At 46.8% G+C, this 20,519-nt stretch overlaps 1 protein-coding gene across 8 annotated transcripts in view; it reads right to left on the bottom strand.

Annotated features, from left to right (window-relative positions):
* LOC147122761 (tryptophan 2,3-dioxygenase-like) overlaps window positions 1–20,519 on the bottom strand; it is a 150,425-nt gene that overhangs the window by 29,081 nt on the left and 100,825 nt on the right. The window lies entirely within an intron of this gene.

Genomic DNA, 20,519 nt, shown 5'->3' with positions numbered 1-20,519 from the left:
TTAACCCTACCCACCAAGCAGAAACCTGGGTGGTTGGACAGTTAAAATGCTCCAGGTTATTTACACACTGGAGAGCAGCCATTTTCAATTTAACAGAGGCTTCCCACTCAAAGCCAATGGGTTCCTGATTCAGATTTGCTAATCAGAGCCCGATGATGACAGAGATTTTAACTTCAGCCTGAGCGGAGAAGCCACAGATTTTCCCGTAAGGTGAAGCCCAAAGTGAAGAGGATTGGGAAGCTGAAGCGGCCTGACAGGTATATTTTTTACTTTGCTTTGTGAGGCTATGAGGAGCAGCATTGCTCCTTCGGGCTTCACAAGGAAATTGTCAGCCTCCCCTGCCCAGGAGCCCCCTGGAATCCCTACCCCACACTTACCTGAGTCCTGGCAGGTAGACATTTGCCAGACAATTTTCTGAAGGCCAACAATCGATTCCCGTCCACTTTCCGCCCGTTCTGGTCTCGTACTGCCGCAGGCGGGCGGGAGACTGAAACCAGCAGTTTACTGCTGATACCACTGACAGTTAAAATCTGCCCCGCCCTCGGCAATTCAATCTGAGATTCTAGCAATTGTGTTAAGCATCAAGAAAGAAAGGAACGCCTGCTTGCCAATCTTCTTCCCAGCAGTTCAAAGCTATCATGTAGCATTGCAGAAATGACAGTTGGTGCCAATTTTGAAAACATTAAGGGCACAGCAACTACAAGAGAGACCGGTGCAAATCTGTCACGTGCTAAGTAACAGATAAGGACAGCAGGCCCATTGGCTATACAGTCCTCCACTGATGCTACTCTCTTTTAGCGGAGCACTTTGTGGTAAGGTACATTTACAAGCAGCACAAAGATGTCTACAAAACACAAGGAGAAACCATGGCACCAAAACATATAAAACACACACACCACTATCATTGAACTTAAAATTAATTCACTTTTAATATTTTTTGCAGTCTATTGTTTGTTCTTATTTTGCAGAAAACAAAGCATCAAATATCCAAAAGCTAAACAAAGGACCTAACTTGTGCAATGAACATGTGGGTGCCTGGGAGGTCCCTAAGAGCAGCGGTGACAGACACTTTATAAATGAATTGTTCTTCATTAGGGATTGCGGAGAAGACTACTTTGGTTTTCCTGACATCATTGCTTTGTATTTACAGCATAATGAGGATTGCATTTAGTGTTCTCCCAGCACTCAACTTGGCTGAAGAGCTGGAAACAGCTGGCAGAAATGTTAGGTGGCACCAAAGGTGTATCATCCAGGATTCACTGCTTTCATAATCTTCACCACTGAGCAGCGGTAGCACATGAGAGGGTTACACATCTATCTCATTGCGAAATTCCCCCAAGTAAAAGGGGTAACTGATTGTTCACTTGTTGCCATTCAGGTCTCTGTCCATAATGCTGCGCCTACATGAACAGAAGAGGGTTCTGCGCTCCTTGGCCTAGAAATTCGGTGGCGCCCCAGGGCGCCAAGCTCGCCTGGGCGCCACAATTAACGCTGCGAACGGAGCCGCTTGCGCCCGCCGGAAATTCAGTTGGAGCGCCCCAAGAGGGACGCGGGGCGCTGCTCGAGGCGCCCCACGTCTCTCTTGGGGCGCTGAAACTGAATATCGCAGCGCAATGTGCCGCAGCGCACTGCGGTACTACAGGCCTTCCTCCCCTTCTTAAGGGGGAGGGGCCTGCACCAGCGCGATGACCGATCGCGAGTGCCGGCAAAAGTGCCCGGCACCGAGGAGAAGTGCCGGGCTCTCGGGACACAGCCGGCACTGCCTGGGGGGGGGGGCGGGATCAGGAGGCCGGGGACGGCGGCTCGAGGAGGTGCTGGCAGGCGGCCACTGAAAAAAATGGCCGCCCCGCACCTCCACCTTAATTTGCGCCACTACCACCACAGGTAGGCCCCGTGAACCGGTCGCGATTTGCGACCGGCGCTACAGGGGGGGGCGTGACCAAATATTGCGATCGGGGCGGGAGCGGGGTGCTGCGCACACCGATGACATATCGCGGGAGGCATGGCCAGTGGTGCTAAAGCCACTGAGTCCCCTCTTTAGGCGCTAACTGGTGGCGCAGCCCACCGAATTTCTAGGCCCTAGTGTCTAGCTGCTTTGCAAAGAGCAGAACAGAGACATGCAGATCAATGACACTTATCTGGCAGTTCTCAAAAAATACTTCTTTTGTGCCCAACGTCTGCACAACCCTATTTGAAGTGGAAGAATGGCTCCTCAGCAACAGCCACAGATAAAACTTGAGCACAAATATCACAAGGACTCTAAAGCACCAGGGTGATTATTAAGCACACCACTGACATCCTAAAGCAGCAGCAGGACATTTGGTTAGTTCAGGAGGTGTGTTCCAATACAGCCTCCTGCCCTCCAGTCTCCAGAACAACCTTTGTGTGCTGCATGCTCTGAAAGAGGCCTAATTATGGAAAAATCCAGAAACTGTGCCAGTGAAGGAGGAAAGAGGTGACAATGATGGAGTAACTCCTTAAACACCAGTGTAGCCTGGAAGATTAGTGTGCTAGAAGCCAGTACTATATACATTTAGCTAAGTGCATGAGCTGCCCCTTTAAGTAACCCTCCTTCCACATTTACCAAATGCACTTGTAGCAATATTGTCATTAATCTTTCCTCTACCATCATCAATACCCTACTTGTGATATGAAACTGCATTATTCTGCACAATCACAAGAATAGCCATAGCACAATGTATGCATGAAGTGCACAATATTTATTGAATACATTGAGAGATGTGTGAATAATGTCAGTACATTGTGCCATCCTTCTTTCTCTTCATTTTTTAATATATTCATTCACGGGGTGAGGGCATTACTGGCAAGGCTGGCATTTAATCCCCATCCATAGCTGCCCTCGAGAAGGTGGTTATGGGACTTCTTCCTGAACTGTTACAGTCCATGTGGTGAAGGTGCTCCTACAATGCTGTTAGGTAGGGAGTTTGTGCTGGTATTTTATATTTAACACCTAATCCACTATTTCTTCTAAATGATACCGTGATGGAAGAACTATGTGTACTGGCTGGCTGCAGGGTTTTATCTGCTAGGATTCAGGTGGCTCTCGGCCTGCTTGTGCTGTATATTGTGAGGTTGCTGCAGGTAAGTCAACTAATCCAGTACTGTGGTGGCTTTGACTGGTGCAGCCTTTGCTTTCATCCTCCTCCTCCCATACACAGTGCCCCAGGTGATACCTGGGGAGGTTGATGCTATCAGGCCTATAAAGTATATGCCTCCTTCCCTGACTCATTGCAGCACTTGGCCTGTAATCCTGCCTTCCCTCACACTGCAATGCTCAATTCTACAGCAGTTTTATGGAGCAAACATCTTTGTTTGCCTTCACATTACCAGTTCCGCTAATTAAATGCCTCATAATTTCAGTTCACAGCTGATTAAGAGGATTAATGATTTTCCTTTTCACGTCTGGTCCTCTGTGCAGGAGATATATCCCATATTTTAGCCCACAGACTGAAAACAGAAAAATTGTGTGTAAACCAGCAGGCTTTGTTACATTCAGAAACTTTTAATAATTGACAATTAACCCTGGAATGACACAGCTGTGGCTCAGTAATAACCAGCAACTTTTCAGAGGTTGATAATGGGGGGTGAATTTTGGGGGCAGGAAGCTTTATGCTATTCCTGATTCAAGACTACTCAGGTGCCAGTCTGGCTCAGTGACAGCTCACCTCTGAGTCCAAAGGTTGTGGGTTCAAGCCCCACTCCAGAGACTTGAGCACAAAATACAGGCTGACATTCCAGTGCAGTACTGAGAGAGCACTGCACTTTTGGAGATGCCGTCTTTTGGATGAGACGTTAAACCTACTCTCTCAGGTGAACGTAAAAGATCCCATGGCACTATTCAAAGAAGAGCAGGGGAGTTCTCCCTGGTGTCTTGACCAATATTTATCTCTCAACCAACATTACTAGAACACTTTCTCTGGTCGTTATCATATTGCTGTTTGTGGGACCTTGCTGTGTGCAAATTGGCTGCTGCTTTTCCTACATTACAACAATGACTACACTTCAAAAACTACTTAATTGGCTGCAAAGCGCTTTGGGTCCCCACCAAAATCTCCGTTCCCTAGTCACCGATTCCATCCCTCTTCCTTGCAACTGTCTGAGGATGAACCAGACTGCTTGCTACCTTGGTGGTATATCTGACCCGAGGTGAGCTTCCGACCACATATCCATTCTATCACCATGACTGCCTACTTCCAGCTCCGTAACATTGCCCGACTCCACCCCTGCCTCAGCTCATCTGCTGCTGAAACCCTCATCCATGCCTTTGTTACCTCTAGACTGTTCCAATGCTCTCCTGGCCGGCCTCCCATAGAAACATAGAAACATAGAAGATAGGAGCAGGAGTAGGCCATTCGGCCCTTCGAGCCTGCTCCGCCATTCAATGAGATCATGGCTGATCATCCAAATTCAGTACCCTGTCCCTGCCTTCTCCCCATATCCCTTGATCCCTTTAGCCTTAAGAAATATATCCAACTCTTTCTTGAATATATTTAATGAACTGGCCTCCACCGCCCTCTGTGGCAGAGAATTCCACAGCTTCACCACTCTCTGGGTGAAGAAATTCCTCCTCATTTCAGTCCTAAATGGATTACCCCTTATCCTTAGACTATGACCCCTGGTTCTGGACTCCCCAGCCATCAGAAACATCCTTCCTGCATCTAGTCTGTCCAGGCCTGACAGAATTTTATAGGTTTCGATGAGATCCCCTCTCAATCTTCTAAACTCCAGTGAGTATAAGCCCAATCGACACAATCTCTCCTCATACGCCATTCCTGCCATCCCAGGTATCAGCCTGGTGAATCTTCGCTGCATTCCTTCCATGGCAAGAACATCCTTCCTCAGGTAAGGCGACCAAAACTGCACACAATACTCAAGGTGCGGTCTCACCAAAGCCCTGTACAACTGTAGCAAAACATCCTTGTTCCTGTACTCGAACCCTCTTGCTACGAAGGCCAACATACCATTTGCCTTCTTAACCGCCTGCTGCACCTGCATGCTTACCTTCAGCGACTGGTGCACAATAATACCCAGGTCTCTTTGCACTTCCCCTTCTCCCAATCTATTGTCATTCAATTAATAATCTGCCTTCCTGTTTTTGCCAACAAAGTGGATAACCTCACATTTATCCACATTATAGTGCATTTGCCATGTTTCTGCCCAATCACCCAACCTGTCCAAATCGTACTGGAGTTTCACGACATCCTCCTGACAGCTTACCCTCCCACCCAGCTTTGTGTCGTCTGCAAATTTGGAGATATTACATCCAATTCCCTCGTCCAGATCATTAATATATATTGTGAACAGCTGGGGTCCTAGGACCGATCCCTGCGGTACCCCACTAGTCACTGCCTGGCACTCGGAAAACGACCCGTTTATTCCAACTCTTTGCTTTCTGGCCGCCAACCAGTTCTCTATCCAAGTCAATACCTTGCCCCCAATCCCATGTGCCTTAATTTTGCACGCTAATCTCTTATGTGGGACCTTATCGAAAGAATTCTGAAAGTCCAAATACACCACATCCATTGGTTCTCCCTTATCTATTTTACCAGTTACATCCTCAAAAAATTCCAGTAGATTAGTCAAGCATGATTTACCTTTTGTAAATCCATGTTGACTTTGTCCGATCCTGTCACTGCTTTCCAAGTGCTCTGCTATTACATCTTTTATAATAGACTCTAGCATTTTCCCCACTACCGATGTCAGGCTTACCGGTTTATAATTCCCCGCTTTTTCTCTACCACCTTTTTTGAATAGTGGGGTAACATTAGCTACCCTCCAATCCATGGGTACTGTTCCAGAGTCTATCGAGTTCTGGAAGATGACCAGCAATGCATCTACTATTTCTAGGGCCACTTCCTTAAGTACCCTGGGATGTAGATTATCAGGCCCTGGGGATTTATCGGCCTTCAGTCCCATCAATTTTCCTAACACCATTTCCCTACAAATACTGCTTACTTTCAGTTCCACACTTTCATCAGACCCTATGTTCCCCGGCATCTCTGGGAGGTTATTTGTGTCCTCCTTTGTGAAGACAGAACCAAAGTATGAATTTAGTTGGTCTGCCATTTCTTTGTTTCCCATTATAAATTCCCCTGATTCTGACTGACTACGCTTGACTTCACCAATCTTTTTCTCTTCACATATCTATAAAAGCTTTTACAGTCAGTTTTTATGTTCCCTGAAGCTTACTCTCATATTCTATTTTCCCTTTCTTAATTAATCCCTTTGTCCTCCTTTGTTGAATCCTAAACTGCTCCCAATCCTCAGGATTATTGCTTTTTCTGGCCAATTTATATGTCCTCTCCTTGGATCTTATGCTATCCCTAATTTCCCTTGTTAGCCACGGTTTAGTCACCTTTTTGTTTTATTTTTATGCCAAACTGGGATGAACAAATTCTGTAGCTCATCCATTCGGTCTTTGAGTGTTTGCAAATGCCTATCCACCGTCAACACTTTGAGTGCCATTCCCCAATCAATCCTACCCAACTCACTCCTCAGACCATCGTAGTTTCCTTTATTTAAATTGAGGACCCTAGTCTCTGAGTCAACTACTTCATTCTCCGTCTTAATGAAGAATTCGATCATATTATGATCGCTCCGACCCAAGGGGCCTCGTACAACAAGATTGCTAATTAATCCTTTCTCGTTACATAATACCCAGTCTAAGATGGCCTGATCTCTGGTTGGTTCCTTGACATATTGCTCCAGGAAACCATCCCGTAAACATTCCAGGAATTCCTCCTCCACAGTATTGTTACTAATTTGGTTGGCCCAATCTATATGTAGATTCAAGTCACCCATGATGACTGCTGTGCCCTTATTGCATGCTTCTTTAATTTCCCTTTTAATGCCATCCCCAACCTCCGCCTTACTGTTGGGAGGTCTATATACCACTCCCACTAATGTTTTTTTCCCCTTAGTATTTCTCAATTCTACCCATACAGATTCCACATCATCAGAGCTAATATCCTTAATTACAATTGTATTAATCCCTTCTTTAACCAGTAATGCTACCCCACCTCCCTTTCCTTTTTGCCTATCTTTCCTGAATATCGAATACCCCTGGATGTTGAGTTCCCAGTCTTGGCCATCCTTGAGCCACGTTTCCGTAATCCCAACCAAATCATATTCGTTTACCTCTATTTGCGCAGCCAATTCTTCCACCTTATTACAAATGCTCCTCGCATTATGACACAAAGCCTTCAGGCTTGTTTTTTTAACGCTCTTAGACCTATTAGAATTATTATTTACTGTGGCCACGTTTGATTTAAACCGTTGATTTCTCTGAGTGCCACTTTTGTTTTTCTCCTTCCTATCTTTTGCTTTTATCCCTGTTTCCCTTTCCGCTGTCTCCCTGCTCAGGTTCCCAACCCCCTGCCATTTTAGTTTAAATCCCCCCGAACATTGCTAGCAAACCTCCCTGCAAGGATATTTGTCCCGTTCTGGTTCAGGTGCAACCCGTCCAACTTGTACAAGTCCCACCTTCCCCAGAAGCAGGCCCAGTAATCCAGGAAACTAAAGCCCTCCCTCCTGCACCAACTCTTTAGCCACGCATTCATCTGCTCTATCCTCCTATTCCTATACTCACTAGCACGTGGCACCGGGAGTAATCCAGAGATTACAACCTTTGAGGTCCTGCTCTTTAATCTGCTACCTAGCTCCCTAAATTCTTGCTGCAGGACCTCATCCCTCTTCCTACCCATGTCATTGGTCCCAATGTGAACCACGACCTCTGACTGTTCACCCTCCCCCTTCAGAATGCCCTGCAGCCATTCAGTGACATCCTTGACCCTGGCACCAGGGAGGCAACAAACCATCCTGGAGTCACGTCTATGGCCACAGAAACGCCTATATGTTCCCCTTACGATAGAACCCCCTACCACTATTGCTCTCCCACTCTTTTTCCTCCCTTCCTGAGCAGCAGAAGCACCCCTGGTGCCAGGAAGTTGGCTGCTGCTACCTTCCTCTGGTAAGTCATCCCCCTCAACAGTATCCAAATTGGTATACCTGTTTGAGAGGGGGATGGCCACAGGGGTCCCCTGCACTACCTGCCTGCCTCTACTGCTCTGCCTGATGGTCACCCATTTCCCTTCTACCTGTGCAGCCCTTACCTGCGGTGTGACCAACTCAGTAAACGTGTTTTCCACGACCCTCCCAGCATCGTGAATGCTCCAAAGCCCATCCATTCGCAGCTGCAGCGCTGCAATGCGGTCTGCTAGAAGCTGCAGCTGGATGCATTTCTGGCACACATTGTCATCAGGGACACAGGCAGTGTCCCTGAATTCCCACATAGAGCAAGAGGAGCATAACACGGGGCTGGGCTGTCCTGACATGACTTACCCTTTAATTAATTTAAATTAATTCACTACCACCAATTAAAGATAAACTCTAAGGCACTTGTATGGTTTACCAACAGTCCCTGCTGCACCAGAAAGACCTTAGCAACTATAAACCACAGAGTTAAAGTTTAAAAAGAGAAATACTCACCAACCAATCACTTACCTGCTCCCTGGTGACGTCACACTCTGATTACTTTTTACCTCTCTCCCCGCTGCTGAGTTGGCAAGCCTCGTTGCTCCCTGGTCCGAACTGGTCAGGCCTCGCTGGTCGCGCCGGTTTTTATACCGTGCTCCTCGCCTCGCTGCTCCCTGGTCCGAACTGGTCGGGCCTCGCTGGTCGCGCCAGTTTTTATACTGCGCTCCTCGCCTCGCTGCTCCCTGGTCCGAACTGGTCAGGCCTCGCTGGTCGCGCCGGTTTTTATACCGCGCTCCTCGCCTCGCTGCTCCCTGGTCCGAACTGGTTGGGCCTCGCTGGTCGCGCCGGTTTTTATACCGCGCTCTTCACCTCGCTGCTCCCTGGTCCGACCTGGTCGGGCCTCGCTGGTCGCGCCAGTTTTTATACCGCGCTCCTCGCCTCGCTGCTCCCTGGTCCGAACTGGTTGGGCCTCGCTGGTCGCGCCGGTTTTTATACCGCGCTCCTCGCCTCGCTGCTCCCTGGTCCGAACTGGTCGGGCCTCGCTGGTCACGCCGGTTTTTATACCGCGCTCTTCGCCTCGCTGCTCCCTGGTCCAAACTGGTCGGGCCTCGCTGGTCGCGCCGGTTTTTATACCGCGCTCTTCGCCTTGCTGCTCCCTGGTCCAAACTGGTTGGGCCTCGCTGGTCGCGCCGGTTTTTATACCGCGCTCTTCGCCTCGCTGCTCCCTGGTCCAAACTTCCATCTTCCTCCCTCTATAAACTTGAGTTCATCCAAAACTCTGCTGCCCGTATACTAACGCGCACCAAGTCCCGTTCGCCCATCACTTCTGTGCTCGCTGATCTACATTGGCTCCCGCCTCAATTTTTAAATTCTCATCCTTGTTTCCAAATCCCTCCATGGTCTGGCCCCTCCCTATCTCTGTAACCTCCTCCAGCCCTACAACCCTCCGAGATCTCCACGCTCCTCCAATTTTCACCTCTTGTGTATTCCTGATTTTAATCGCTCCCCCATTGGTGGCCGTGTCTTCAGCTGCCTAGGCCATAAGCTCTGGAATTCCCTCCTTAAACCTCTCTGCCTCTCTACCTCTCTCTCCTCCTTTAAGACGCTCCTTAAAACCTACCTCATCTGTTTTAATATCTCCTTATGGGACTCGGTGTCAAATTATTTTTGATAACGCTTCTGTGAAGTGTCTTAATAAATGCCATTGTTGTTGGGACATCTGAGATCGTGAAAGGCTCTATATAAATGCAAGCCTTTATTTCTTTCTTCTTACATACCAACAGCAATTCTAGACAACTAGCCACAGATCTCAATTCTGCACAGTATGATAGATGAGGAAGCCGGAAATGGGGCCTGCATGAAGCACATTGCTGAGCCTGGAGCCTGAGCCTGAGCAAGCCTGCTGAAGCCTGAACCTGATGAAAAATGCTGAAGTCTGAGCCTGAGCAAGCCTGCTGGAGCCTGAACCTGATGAAAAATGCTGAAGTCTGAGCCTGAGCAAGCCTGCTGGAGCCTGAACCTGATGAAGAATGCTGAAGTCTGAGCCTGAGCGAGCCTGCTGGAGCCTGAACCTGATGAAAAATGCTGAAGCCTGAGCCGGCAGGAGCCTGCTGGAGTCTAAGTTTGAGCCTAGAAATGTTGTCTTGCGTGAATTATTTAAATAACGGACTTGTCTGGTGTTGGTATTATAATGGTGTGTTTTTTTGTGAGCTTGACAATACTGATATAATCCACAACAAAAAAATGGCAAAAATGTAGAGCAGCGGAACAGTTTGTGAAGATGAAATAAAAGATTATTTGATTAGAAAAGATCAGTGAGTCCTTCAACTGATCGATGAACCTCTACAGATTATCACATTACACATTTTCCTACAATTTGGCCATTTGGTAGTGTTATAATTACATTCAATTATATCTGAGATGCAACGTAGTTGATATATACCAACTACACTAAATATGGTTAGATTTCATTACAGTTATGAATAGGTGTATTGTTATTATTCCAAATTAAACTTCTAGATCATGGTGTTACTGATAAATCTTAGTCATTAAACTGAATATTAAGCATGATACTTACAATGGAAATGGATTTACTGGTACTATTTTAGCCCACGCCAATGTGTTTGAACCACAACAAGTTAATATACTTGAACAAATGTATTTTTAGATTGTTTTGAACCTAAAAGTAAGATGTCCTATTAAAGGGATAATTTTGCATTCAACTCAAGTATAAAGTATTCCATTTCATTGTAAGATACCACTTCAATTTGTGTATTTAAAGGAAAGAAGATGCTTCTGGCAAACTAGCACAGACAGACACACACACATGTACCCCACACACACACCCCACACACACACGCACCCACACACCCACACCCCACACCCACACCCCACACACACACCCCACACACACACGCACCCACACACCCACACCCCACACCCACACCCCACACACACACCCCACACACACACGCACCCACACACCCACACCCCACACACACCTACCACATACACATAGAGACAAAGAGTCATAACGGCAAAGAAGATGGCCTTTTGGCCCATCGAGTCCGTGCCAGCTCTCTGTAGAGCAATCCAGTCAGTCACATTCCCCCGCTCTATTCCCGTATCCCTGCAAATTTATTTCCCTCAAGTGCCTATCCAGTCTCCTCCTGAAAACATTGATGTCTCTGCTTCCACCAATTCCACCGGCAGCGAGTTCCAGGTCCTCACCACTCGTTGCGTAAAAAAGTTTTTCCTCACGTTCCCCCTGTATCTCTTGCCCAAAAGCTTAAATCTGTGTCCCCCAGTCGTTGTACCATCAACTAGTGGGAATAGCCTTTCCCTGTCTAGCCTATCCAAACCCTATGATTAGCCTATCATAATCTTGTACACCTCTATCAAATCACTCCGCAACCTCCTTTGCTCTAATGAAAACAAATCCAGTTTCTCCAACCTGTCCTTGTAGCTAAGATCCCCCATCCCCAGAACCATTCTGGTAAATCTCATCTGCACCCTCTCAAGGGCCTCCACATCCTTCCTAAAGTGTGATGACCAGAACTGGACGCAATACTCCAGTTGTGGCCTAACCAGCACTTTATAAAGGTTCAGCATAACTTCTCTACTTTTGTACTCAATACCTCTATTTATGACGCCAAGATCCCATATGCTTTGTTAACCACTCTCTCAATATGTCTAACCACCTATGCACATTAACTCCCAGATCCCTCTGTCCCTGCACACTCTTTAAAACTGTGCCATTAAGTATATATTGCCTCTCTCTGTTCTTTCTGCCAAAATGCATCACCTCACACTTCTCTGTATTAAATTCCATCTGCCACTTGTTTGCCCATTCTGCTAACCTTTCTATGTCCTGTTGCAGTCAATTGGTATCAAGGGTCCAGAAATTCAGGTCGGGGGCTTCCCGCGGGTGCAAGCCCGCGATCTGCACTTACCTTGCGCGCCATCCGTTGAGCTGCGGGCCCCCGTGGAATTCCGATCCGGGGCCTGGTCCAGCTGCCGGCGCACAGTGCTTGCGTATACCAGGGGCGCAGTTAGTTCGATGTGTCCCCTGGGATCACGTGGGCCATGGGGAGCCAATCGGAGCAGGGAATGCTCCATTCACAAGTCTGACAGGAAGTGCTGTCAAGACTTATAAATACTACGGCCCCAAAATAGCACTAAATCTTCAAATAAATTTTTAAAAAACATCACATTTTTAAATAAACTATAAATTACATGAAATAACTATTTTAAACAATAATCTAAATTTTTGAAAAAAATAATTTTATTTTCTAACGGGGCTAAAAATAAACTTACCTTGCTTTAAAGTATTTAAAAATAATAAACCTGTGGAAAAAATGTTTTAAATTCTGCAGGCTTATGTTCCCGGGAAAACCTGTAAAAAAGACTGAAGTTCGATGCGCACGCGCAGCCCCTCCTGCGCACGCGTTCGACCTCTGAACCCCTTCGTTCAGTGGAACGGAAATGCCGGTTTCCCGCGCATGCGCAGTGCATGCAGGAAACCGGCACTTCCATTGGGCCTATGGGTGAGTACCCCGTGCGTACTCACCCGTGGAGACCTGAATTTCTGGGCCATTATCACTGTTTGCCACACCCCCAAGTTTGGTGTCATCGGCAAATTTAGAAATTCCACTCTGTATTCCAATATCCAGGTCATTTATATATATCAAAAAAAGCAGTCGCCCCAGCATTGACCCTTGGGGAACACCACTGTCTACCATCCTCCAGTCTGAAAAACAGCCATTTACCACAACTCACTGTTTTCTGTCCTTAAGCCAATTCCTTATCCAAGCTGCCACTGACCCACCTATTCCATGATCCTCAATTTTGTTAATCAGACTTCTCTGTGGTACTTTGTTAAACACCTTCTGAAAATCCATGTAGACAACATCCATTGCATTCCCTTCATCAAACATCTCGGTTACTTCATCAAAAAATTCAATTACATTAGTCAAACATGATCTGCCTTTTACAAATCCATCTTAGCACTCCTTAGAAATAGTAGATGCATTGCTGATCATCTTCCAACATTCGATGGAAACTGGAACAGTACCCATGGATTGGAGGGTAGCTAATGTTACCCCACTATTCAAAAAAGGTGGTAGAGAGAAAATGGGGAATTACAGGCCGGTAAGCCTGACATCGGTAGTGGGGAAAATGCTAGAGTCCATTATAAAAGATGTAATAGCAGAGCACTTGGAAAACAGTGACAGGATCGGGCAAAGTCAACAGGGATTTACAAAAGGTAAATCGTGCTTGACTAATCTACTGGAATTTTTTGAGGATGTAACTAGTAAAATAGATAAGGGAGAACCAGTGGATGTGGTGTATTTGGACTTTCAGAAGACTTTCGATAAGGTCCCACATAAGAGATTAGCATGTAAAGTTAAGGCACATGGGATTGGGGGCAAGGTATTGACTTGGATAGAGAACTAGTTGGCAGATAGAAAGCAAAGAGTTGGAATAAACGGGTCTTTTTCCAAGTGGCAGGCAGTGACTAGTGGGGTACCGCAGGGATCGGTCCTTGGACCGAGCTATTCACAATATATATTAATGATGATCTGGATGAGGGAACTGGATGTAATATCTCCAAGTTTGCAGACAACACAAAGCTGGGTGGGCGTGTGTGCTGTGAGGAGGATGCCGAGAAACTACAGGATGATTTGGACAGGTTGGGTGATTGGGCAGAAGCATGGCAGATGCAATATAACGTGGATAAATGTGAGGTTATCCACTTTGGTGTCAAAAACAGGAAGGCAGATTATTTGCTATCGTACAGATTATTATCTGAATGGCAATAGATTGGGAGAAGGGGAAGTGCAACGAGACCTGTGTGTCCTTGTGCACCAGTCGCTGAAGGTAAGCATGCAGGTACAGCAGGCAAATGGTATGTTGGCCTTCATAGCGAAAGGGTTTGAGTGCAAGAACAAGGATGTCTTGCTGCAGTTGTACAGGGCCTTGGTGAGACCACATCTTGAGTATTGTGTGCGGTTTTGGTCACCTTATCTGAGGAAGGATATTCTTGCCATGGAAGGAGTTCAGCGACGATTCACCAGGCTGATACCTGGGATGGCAGGAATGACGTATGAGGAGAGATTGGGTCGATTGGGCTTATACTCGCTGGAGTTTAGAAGAATGAGAGGGGATCTCCTTGAAACTTGTAAAATTCTGGCAGGACTGGACAGACTAGATGCAGGGAGGATGTTCCCGATGGTCGGGGAATCCAGAACCAGGGGTCACAGTCTAAGGATAAGGGGTAGTAGGCCTTTTAGGACAGAAATGAGGAGGAATTTCTTCACCCAGAGAATGGTGAACCTGTGGAATTCTCTACCACAGAAGGGAGTAGAGGCCAATTCATTAAATATATTCAAGAAGGAGTTGGATATATTTCTTAAGGCTAAAGGGATCAAAGGGTTATGGGGAGAAAGCAGGTACTGAACTTGGATGATCAGCCATGATCGCACTGAATGGCGGAGCAGGCTGGAGGGGCCGAATGGCCTACTCCTGCTCCTATCTTCGATGTTTCTATGTTAATTAGCATAAACCTCTCCAAGTGCCTGTTAATTTTTTCCTTGATTATTGATTCTAAAACTTTACCCACCACTGATTTTAAACTGACCGGTCTGTAGTTACTATGTTTGTCCTTATACCCTTTCTTGAACAATGATGTCACATTTGCCACTTTCCAATCCTCAGGCACCTCCCCTGCATCTAGGGAAGATTGGAAAATTATGGCAAGCCCTTCCACTATCTCCTCTCCTAATTCCCTTAGCAACCTGGGATGCAAGCCATCTGGACCAGGCGACTTATCCACTCTAAGCATACCCAGACTTTCTAGTACATCCTGTCTATCAATTTTCACCCCTTCCATTGCTTCTACCTTTTCCACATCCACCGATATTTTGTCAGCATCCACCTCCTTAGTAAACACCGATGTAAGCATATATCACCTTCTTATACGCTCCACCCTGCCTCTTACTACCCGCTTATTGTTTACATGCCGGTGGAAGATTTTTGGGTTCCCTTTTATGTTAGCTGTTATTCTACTCTCATAGAAACATAGAAACATAGAAGATAGGAGCAGGAGTAGGCCATTCGGCCCCTCGAGCCTGCTCCGCCATTCAATGAGATCATGGCTGATCATCCAAATTCAGTTCCCTGTCCCTGCCTTCTCCCCATATCCCTTGATCCCTTTAGCCTTAAGAAATATATCCAACTCCTTCTTGAATATATTTAATGAACTGGCCTCCACCGCCCTCTGTGGCAGAGAATTCCACAGGTTCACCACTCTCTGGGTGAAGAAATTCCTCCTCATCTCAGTCCTAAATGGCTTACCCCTTATCCTTAGAATATGACCCCTAGTTCTGGACTCCCCGGCCATCGGGAACATCCTTCCTGCATCTAGTCTGTCCAGGCCTGACAGAATTTTATAGGTTTCGATGAGATCCCCTCTCAATCTTCTAAACTCCAGTGAGTACAAGCCCAATCGACACAATCTCTCCTCGTACGTCATTCCTGCCATCCCAGGTATCAGCCTGGTGAATCTTCGCTGCACTCCTTCCATGGCAAGAACATCCTTCCTCAGGTAAGGCGACCAAAACTGCACACAATACTCAAGGTGCGGTCTCACCAAGGCCCTGTACAACTGCAGCAAGACATCCTTGTTCCTGTACTCTTGCTACGAAGGCCAACATACCATTTGCCTTCTTAACCGCCTGCTGCACCTGCATGCTTACCTTCAGCGACTGGTGCACAAGAACACCCAGGTCTCTTTGCACTTCGCCTTCTCCCAATCTATTGCCATTCAAATAATAATCTGCCTTCCTGTTTTTGCCACCAAAGTGGATAACCTCACATTTATCCACATTGTAGTGCATTTGCCATGTTTCTGCCCAATCACCCAACCTGTCCAAATCGTACTGGAGTTTCACGAAATCCTCCTCTCATATTCTCTCTTTGCCAATCTTATTTTCATCTTCACATCCCCTCTCAACTTATTGTATTTGGTCTGGTTCTCCCTTGAAGAATTCACCTGACATGCATCATACACCCTCTTTTTTTGTTTCATCATCTTCACTATCTCCCTCATCATCCAAGGAGCCCTTGCTTGTTCCCTTACCCTTCCCTCTTGTTGGAATGTACCTAGCCATCTCCTCCTTAAAGATCATCCATTGTTCGCTTACAGTTTTTCCTGTCAGTCTTTGATTCCATTTTATCCTGGCTAGATCCTTTCACATCCCATTGAAGTTAGCCCTATTCCAGTTTAGAAGTTACACTCTAGATTGTTCCTTGCTCCTCTCCATTGCTAATCTAAATCTTATGATACGATGGTCACTTGTACCCAAGTGTTTTCCCACAGACACTTGGTCGACCTGGCCCACCTCATTCCCCAGCACCAGATCCAGCAATGCCTCCTTCCTAGTTGGGCCAAGAACATATTGGTCAAGGAAATTCTCCTGAACACATTTCAGAAATTTCTCCCTCTCCTTTCCCTTTACCCTAGCATCATCCCAATCGATATTTGGGTAATTAAAGTCCCCCAATATCACCACTTTATAGCTCTTGCATATCTCTGCGATTCCCCTGCAGATTTGCTCCTCTGCCTCCCTCTCACTATTTGGAGGCCTATGGAATACCCCCAATAGCGTGCTCATACCCTTTTTGCTCCTCAACTCTAACCAAATGGATTCTGTCCTTGTCCCCTCAAGAACATCCTCCCTTTCCAACACTACAATGTCTTCCTTCCCGATCTTTTCTGAACTCCTTGTACCCTTGAATATTAAGTGCCCAGTCCTCACCATTTTTAAGCTACGTTTCTGTTATTGCCACAACATCATATTGCCACGCAGCTAATTGTGCTTGTAGCTCACCAACCTTATTCACCACACTTTGTGCGTTTACGTACATGCATTCTAAATCCAGTTTTGAATTTTTTGTAGTCTTTCTTAGTCAGTTCCTAACTAATATGGCACTACTACTACCTCTAGTACTGTCTTCTCTAGTACTATAAGACACACTCACTCTTTTATGCACCTTATTCCTCTTTTCTATTCTTACATGCTGGTGCCCATTCCCCTGTCAAGCTAGTTTAAATCCTCTCCAACAGCGCTAAGAAACCTCCCCGTGAGAATATTGGTCTCGTCTTGTGTGAGGTGCAACCCGTCTGACTTGTACAGGTCCCACCTTCCCCAAAAACAATCCCAATGCCTCAGGAATCTAAACCCCTCTCTCCTGCACCATCTCTCCAGAATTCATCTGTTCTATCCTCCTATTCCTGTAATCCCTAGCATGTGGCACTGGGAGTAATCCGGAGATTACTACCTTTGAGGTCCTGCTTTTTAATCTCTCTCCTTGCTCCCTAAAATCTGCCTGCAGGACCGCATCCCTCTTTCTGCCTATGTCATTGGTACCGATATGGACAACGACCTCTGGCTGTTCACCCTCTTCCCTCAGAGTGTCCTGCAGCTGCTCAGTGACATCCTTGACCCTGGCACCAGGGAGGCAACATACCATCCTGGAGTCATGTCTACAGCCGCAGAAATGCATGTCTGCTTCCCTAACTATTGAAATCCCTCCACTATTGTTCATCCACTCTTTCCCCCTGCCGCCCCCACCCCCTCCCTGTGCAGCTGAGCCACCCGTGGTGCCGTGGACTTGACTCTGGCTGCACTCCCCAGAGGAACCATTGCCCTCACCAGTACTCAGAACAGAATACTGGTTGGAGAGCGCGATGCACTCCGGGGACTCCTGCACTACCTGCCTGGTCCTCCTCTTCTGTCTGGCGGTCACCCATTCCCTCTCTGGCTGCATACTCTTAAGCTGCAGGGTGACCACCTCTAGAAACATGCTATCCATGTAACTCTCAGCCTCGCTGATGCACCGCAGTGACTCCAACCGCCACTCAAGCTCCGAAACCCGGAGCTCGATTTGCTGTAGCTGGCAATACTTCCCACACATGTGGTCATCCAGGCTACGTGAAGCATCCAGGACTTCCCACATGGCACAGGATGTGCACTCCACGGGACTGAGCTGCCCTGGCATGGCTCTATTTAATAGACTAAGAACTAACCCAACAGAAATAAACTTAAAACTTAACAAAAAACACTCCCCAGCTACTCAACAATCAGTTCTTTCCCTCTATTTAATAGGTTACATAGAAACATAGAAACATAGAAGATAGTAGCAGAAGTAGGCCATTCGGCCCCTCGAGCCTGCTCCGCCATTCAATGAGATCATGGCTGATCATCCAAATTCAGTACCATGTTCCTGCCTTCTCTCCATATCCCTTGATCCCCCTAGCCTTAAGAAATATATCCAACTCCTTCTTGAATATATTTAATGAATTGGCCTCTACTGCCTTCTGTGGTAGAGAATTCCATAGGTTCACCACTCTCTGGGTGAAGAAATTCCTCCTCATCTCTGTCCTAAATGGCTTACCCCTTATCCTTAGACTGTGACCCCTGGTTCTGGACTCCCCAACCATTGGGAACGTCCTTCCGGCATCTTGTCTGTCCAGTCCTGTTAGAATTTTATAAGTTTCGATGAGATCCCCTCTCATTCTTCTAAACTCCAGCGAGTACAAGCCCAATCGACCCAATCTCTCTTCATATGTCATTCCTGCCATCCCAGGTATCAGCCTGGTGAATCTTCGCTGCACACCCTCCATGGCAAGAACATCCTTCCTCAGATATGGCAACCAAAACTGCACACAATACTCCAGATGTGGTCTCACCAAGGCCCTGTACAACTGCAGCAAGACATCCTTGTTCCTGTACTCAAACCCTTTCGCTACAAAGGCCAACATACCATTTGCCTTCTTAACCGCCTGCTTCACCTGCATGCTTACTTTCAGCGACTGGTGCACAAGGACGCCCACGTCTCGTTGCACTTCCCCTTCTCCCAATCTATTGCCATTCAGATAATAATCTGCCTTCCTGTTTTTGCCACCAAAGTGAATAACCTCGCATTTATGCACGTTATATTGCACCTGCCATGCTTCTGCCCAATCACCCAACCTGTCCAAATCATACTGGAGTTTCTCGGTATCCTCCTCACAGCACACACGCCCACCCAGCTTTGTGTCGTCTGCAAACTTGGAGATATTACATCTAGTTCCCTCATCCAGATCATTAAAATATATTGTGAATAGCTGGGGTCCAAGGACCGACCCCTGCGGTACCCCACTAGTCACTGCCTGCCACTCGGAAAAAGAGCCGTTTATTCCAACTCTTCGCTTTCTGTCTGCCAACCAGTTCTCTATCCAAGTCAATACCTTGCCCCCAATCCCATGTGACTTAATTTTACACGCTAATCTCTTATGCGGGACCTTATCGAAAGCCTTTTGAAAATCCAAATACACCACATCCACTGGTTCTCCCTTATCTATTTTACCAGTTACATCTTCAAAAAATTCCAGTAGATTAGTCTTTTTACCTTTTGTAAATCCATGTTAACTTTGTCCGATCCTGTCACTTTTTTCCAAGTGTTCTGCTATTACATCCTTTATAATGGACTCTAGCATTTTCCCCACTACCGATGTCAGGCTTACCGGTCTGTAATTCCCCGTTTTCTCTCTACCACCCTTTTTGAACAGTGGGGTAACATTAGCTACCCACCAATCCATGGGTACTGTTCCAGAGTCTATCGAATTTTGGAAGATGACCCGCAATGCATCTATTATTTCTAGGGCCACTTCCTTAAGTACCATAGGATGTAGATTATCAGGTTATCAACTAAATTAGCAGAAATAAACTTATAAACTTAAAAAGAAATACACTCACCAGTTACTCACCAATCAGCTCCTTCCCTTGTGCCGACATCACTTTTTTTACTCTGACGTCACTTTTTCGAAAAAATGCCTGTTAAGTTGCTACCGCTCCTTTTCACTGCTCCGTTCTTGCTGTGCTCCCTCCAGGTCTGCTCCTTCTGGTATCCTTATTTAATGATGTATATATTTGCCCTAGAGGTGGTGCAATGAAGGTTCACTAGCTTATTTCCTGGGATGAGCATTGTCCAACCAATCAACTACCTGCTGTCCTGTGAAGTCTCCCTCCGTTTTTTTTTCAAAATCATTGACGGTTCCGCTGTCGCTGGTGTCTCCAATCAGGTCAGTGCTGTTTCCGCCGCTGTTTTATGTTCTGCCACCGCTGATGTCTCCAATCAGGTTGGTGCTGTTTCCCCCCGCATGGCCCCTTCATTCAGAATTAAAGAATCCCCTCCCCCACCAGAACCACGCATGCGCACCCAACATTGCGGTGGCTGCAGCCTGCGGCCTCCACCGGCACACTTTCCTCAGCTCCCTGTTGAGAAGGTCAGGGAATTGGATGGGGGGGAGAGAAGAGTTTGGAGAGGGGAGACAGAATCTCGCAGGGAGGGGAGAAGTTCAGGAACTCGGGGCGGGGGGAGGCAGTCAGGAACTCAGGGGTGGGGAGGTCAGGAACTTAAGGGGTGGAGGGCGTCAGGAACTTGGGGAGGGGGAAGTAGATCAGGAACAAGGTGGGGCA

This window comes from Somniosus microcephalus, chromosome 2 (genome assembly GCF_052327205.1).
Source record: "Somniosus microcephalus isolate GS21.2 chromosome 2, FLI_Smic_1.0, whole genome shotgun sequence".
Lineage (NCBI taxonomy): Eukaryota > Metazoa > Chordata > Chondrichthyes > Squaliformes > Somniosidae > Somniosus > Somniosus microcephalus.
The sequence above is the reverse complement of the archived record's forward strand: the minus strand, read 5'-3'. Positions and strand labels throughout refer to the sequence as shown.